The 5,000-nt window shown below is 44.4% G+C and overlaps 1 protein-coding gene and 1 long non-coding RNA gene across 32 annotated transcripts in view; both read left to right on the forward strand.

Annotated features, from left to right (window-relative positions):
- Positions 1-5,000, forward strand: part of LOC123516083 (titin-like) — a 562,881-nt gene that overhangs the window by 479,370 nt on the left and 78,511 nt on the right. The gene's annotated exons all lie outside the window — the stretch shown is intronic.
- LOC123516088 overlaps positions 4,705-5,000 on the forward strand; it is a 1,712-nt gene continuing 1,416 nt past the window's right edge. Inside the window, exon 1 of the long non-coding RNA XR_006678084.1 lies at positions 4,705-5,000. This exon is cut by the window's right edge and continues 435 nt beyond it. This is a non-coding gene — a long non-coding RNA (uncharacterized LOC123516088).

Consider the following 5,000-nt stretch of genomic DNA (forward strand, 5'->3'; position numbering starts at 1 on the left):
TGAACCACCACCACCACCACCACCACCACCACCACCACCACCACCGACACCAACAAACAAACAAACAGACAGACTGACAACTAAACGACATAAACCTTCTCTAAAGCGGCTAAGAATTAAACAAAACCAACAACATACACTACTACAACTTCCACTACCCTACCACCACCACCACTATTACCACCACCGCCGCCGCCGCCGCCACAACAGCAGCAGCAGCAGCAGCAGCAATAACAGAACAAACCTCACCCAAAGAGGCTGGGGCAGGAAGAATCGTAATGAGACAAGCCACTTAGCACCGAAAGAAGATTAACAATGGAGTGAAGGAAGTACGTAAGGCTTCTTGGAATGTGCAAGAGAGAGAGCGAAGGAATAAGAGACGCAGGAGTAAATGTGACCAAAAAAATAGAAGAAAAGGAAGAGAGAGAGAGATGAAAAAAAGAGAGTAAAGGTTGAGAAGTAAATGGACTTAATACTGTCAGTCTCTTAACTTGAAGGGTTTCTCTGTTCCACTTTAGAAACGAAAGTATGTGAAGAGGAATCTTGTCGTGTGTGTGTGTGTGTGTGTGTGTGTGTGTGTGTGTGTGTGTGTGTGTGTGTGTGTCTTGCCAGGTGTGGGTAGGTCCGTAAATGCCCGTGCACGTTCCATTGCGTGTTACGTGTACGTGTTACATGTGCGTGTTGGTGTTGCGTGCGCGCGTGTGTGTGCGTGTGTGGTGTGCGGGCTTTAAGCGGACTGGCTGTTCACTCCACCACCGCATTGACCCTGACCCGCGACCCTCGATGTCCCAGAGGTCAGACGGGTGAGGGCTGGGTCACGAGGGTCAGAGAGAGAGAGAGAGAGACAGAGACAGAGACAGAGACAGAGACAGAGACAGAGAGACAGAGAGAGAGAGAGAGAGAGAGAGAGAGAGAGAGAGAGAGAGAGAGAGAGAGAGAGAGAGAGAGAGAGAGAGAGAATGTGTGTTTCCTAAGGGCGTACAATCCCTCTTATAATCCAAGAGAAAAGAAAACGTAAAAAATAATCCCAGCAAAGTAAAGCCACATGTCACGATTTCTTTTCTCAATATTAGCTGGTTATTGTGGCCAAGAATTCCACCACCACCACCACCACCACAGCCACTAAAGCCGCCGCCACTCCTGCTTATGGCCTTTCTCTTTTTGTGGTCTTTATTGTTATTTTGCTTGAATGACTCCATTACCTTCCTCAGCAGCCACTTCGGGGGCAATCACGAGGCCTCTGTGCTGATAGTTAGGCGGGAAGTGCTGGTGGTGGTGGTGGTGGTCGTGGTAGTGGTGAGTATTGAAAGTAGAAGGTGTAGCGAAACTGTTGTAGTGGTAGTGATGATGGTCGCGAGTGTTAAGAGAGTGTTAAGAGTAGTAGTAGTAATAGTAGTAGTAGTAGTAGTGATGGTAGTCAATTATCCTCCAGTTTATATTAATCCTTTTTTCCTCTTTTGTTTAAGGCTTGAAATATTCGTGAGCCTTTTTTTATTATTTCCTCTTTTTCGTCCTTGCCCTGTGCCCTCCTAACATGAAGATAATTGGTAACAGTAACCGTGGTGATTGTAGTAGTAGTAGTAGTAGTAGTAGTAGTAGTAGTAGTAGAAACAGAAGGAAAAGGATGATGATGAGTAGCGATGTTTGAGTCGTGAATGGAGCGTGCTGTGAATTGGTGTGCCATTAAGTGTAGCTCAAGGTGACAGTCATCGTAGCCTCGCCTTCCCAGAGTACTTAATGCCGCCGCTACTTCCGTTACTCTGACTTGCTTCTCAAATCTACTCTACCTCTTTTACTTTCACATCTTATTCTTTAATTTACCTATTTTTTTTTCTTTTATCTACGAAGTCACTCCTTTTCATTCTGTCACTCAGGCTCTTATTTCCCCACTCATTGATTATTTCTCTTACCCTTAAATGTTCTTCTTATACTCTTTACTTAGTCTTTTCGTCACCTCGTATCTGCGACTTGTTTTCATTTCCACTACTTCACCATATTATTCCTCATATTTCTCAGTCCATTTCTTGATTAATGTTCTTATAGTATTTCACCTCCGAATATTGTCAGTTGTACAGCTCATTAAGTTTTTCCTCCTCCTTACATCCTCGATCTGGTTGAGTTTTCTATTACTCCAATCTATTATCTTTCGTGACTTTCTCGTTCACTCCTAAAGTAATGTGCAATCCTTAAGTGTTTCGTACTCACTTCCTATTCCTCTCACTCATTCACCCGGCTTACCCAACTCAGACAGTCACGCTCACCATGATAACCTTTTTTTTTTTTTTTTTTCCTGAACAAGAACATAACACAGATAATTTTTTTGCACCTTTTCCTATTTCTTATTCTTTTCTCTCCCCATTCAGTCCCCAACACTCTCTCTCTCTCTCTCTCTCTCTCTCTCTCTCTCTCTCTCTCTCTCTCTCTCTCTCTCTCTCTCTCTCTCTCTCTCTCTCTCTCTCTCTCTCTCTCTCTCTCTCTCTCTCTCTCTCTCTCTCTCTCTCTCTCTCTCTTCCCCAACACGATCCTTTGACCAAATATCTTTCCCCACCACTACCACCACCACCACCACCATCGTCACCACCAGTACTGCCTCCCCATTAACTCCCCTCACCACTGCCACACCCGAGTTAATCACCCCGTTTCACCACACTTCACCCCACACCAACCCCTGGAACACTCGGGGCCAGCGGGGTGAATGCGGCGTGGTAGTTTTGGGGGTAAGGGAGCAAGGGAAGGGAGCGAGGAGTGGGTGAGAACGAAGGGATAAAAGAGAGTAAAGGTGGTTTGGTTTTTAACACAAGTAGTGGCGGGTCAGAGGTTGAAAACTGAAGGGTGGATAGGAAAAAATAAATAAAAAGATTACCTGCTGTTTTTTTTTTCTCTCTCTCTCTTTCTCTTTTGCCGTTTCATAATTTGAGAGAAGTAGGAAGTGGGTGAAGGTAAAACTCCGTTATGAGATTACTACAGTTTTACTTAACGTGCGTATAAGTGTTCTGGTTGTCATAGAAGCGAGAAGGGAGTGAATGGAAGCAGTGACTTTACAGGAGGTTTTTCAGTATAGTTGGCGAGAGATGGCGAGTTGATTTCCACTGTGATGACTCAATAAGTAATTTCTACGAAGAATATTTGCGTTTCAGTTGTACGACGAAATGGAAATGAATGAATGAATGGATGACTGAATGAATGCAAGTAGTTTCGGACACCCTAGTAAAGAAGATAGTACATATATATTTTTTCCTTCATGAGCACAGACTTATAAGAGAACAAGTCTGGAAATCTAGATGAGACACAGATCATCACTCCAGCATTATACAGATGGACAAACTAGACTTTACCAATATAAATAGACAGAGAAGATGTAAAGAGAAGCATTTCTTAGTAAACTCAAAGAAAAACATTAGAAAGACAGAGAGAGATAAGCGATTTACACGTGTTTCCTTGATTGATGAAATATTAAAGAGTGAAGGAGCAAAGGAGAGGAGCAAATAATAAGATATGAAGGAAGCAGATCAGTGAGTGCTATAAGGTGGAAGAAAGAGGTTAAGGTAGGAGAAGAGGAGGGGCCAGGGTAAGAGGAAGGGCAGGAGGTGGAGGCAAGGGTGGAGGGTGAAGGTGGAGAGGTGAGGTGAGGAATCTCTTCAGTATTTATCAACAGAGCGGAAAAGGACAATTATACCAGTCTCTATTCCCTGCGTCTGTCTCTTCCCTTCCCCCTTCTTTCCTTCTTCCCTCCCTCTATCCCTTCTTCCCTCCCTTTGGCACTCTAGCACCAAGTGTGTGTTTGTGCGTGTGTGTGTGTGTGTGTGTGTGTGTGTGTGTGTGTGTGTGTGTGTGTGTGTGTGTGTGTCTTCCATATAAGGATTATCACTGGTTCCTTCGAGGCGCATGTATTCCTACCATGTCTGAAGGAGGAAGAGGAGGAGGAGGAGGAGGAGGAGGAGGAGGAGGAGGAGGAGGAGGAGGAGGAGGAGGAGATAAGGGAGGGAGAAAAATGTGTGAGGAAGAGGAGATAATGCGTTAAGGAAAGTAGGAAAGCATGAAAGGAGATAGAATGAAAGGATAAAAGTGGAAGGAATTATTTGATTACGAAAAATTTCAGAGAGAGAGAGAGAGAGAGAGAAGAGAGGCACCTTCCAATATCAAACCATAGAGAGAGAGAGAGAGAGAGAGAGAGAGAGAGAGAGAGAGAGAGAGTATAATCAAAGCAACAAGGCGCCTTCCAATACCAAACCATAGAAAAGAAAGAAAGGAAGGGGTATCAGAGAGAGAGAGAGAGAGAGAATCGCTTCAATAGAAAGGATGAGAGGAGAAGAAAAGGAGAAGAGGAGAAAAGGAGTGAGTTGAGGGAGGAGAGGGTGGGATGGGCGCAGTGAGAGAAGGAAGGAGGGAAGGAGGAGGAAGGAGGGAGGTAAGGACGATGCCTCCCTTGAATACCATTTCGACCGTCATTAGGCGAAGGAGGGACCGTGTTTGTTCCCTCCACCCATGCCCTCCATGATTCCTCCCTCCCCTCCCATTTCTCTCCAGATCTTCCTTCCTTTCCTTCCCTTCCTCTTTCTTTCCATATCCTTCCGCATTCTTCTCCAGGAAATTGTGTGTTTTTTGTTCTCCCTTTCCTCCTTTTCTCTTTCCATTTACTTGATTTTTCCCATCCCTCCCATTCCTCTCCTGTTCTCTCCCTTTCTTCCTCTCCTTCTCTTCTCCATTCATTTCCATTTCCCTCCCCACCCTCCTCCATTTTCACGTAACTGTAGTCTTCGTTCTTTTTTCCTCTTTTCTCTTTCCATATACATGACTATTATCTCCCATTCCTTTCTTCTCCAGTTCTTGCTTCCTTCCTTATCATTTCCTCTGCCTTCTCTCTTCCTTTTCTTTTCTATTTTCCTCCATCTTTACGAAACTATTTAGTCTGTGTGAATTTCTTCCTCTCCTCTCACATTATTCTTTACTCCTCTCTCATTCCTGTTCATGTCTTCCTTTCTCTCTTTTGTCTCTCTCCT

The sequence above is a fragment of the Portunus trituberculatus genome, chromosome 40, assembly GCF_017591435.1.
Source record: "Portunus trituberculatus isolate SZX2019 chromosome 40, ASM1759143v1, whole genome shotgun sequence".
Taxonomy (NCBI): Eukaryota; Metazoa; Arthropoda; class Malacostraca; order Decapoda; family Portunidae; genus Portunus; species Portunus trituberculatus.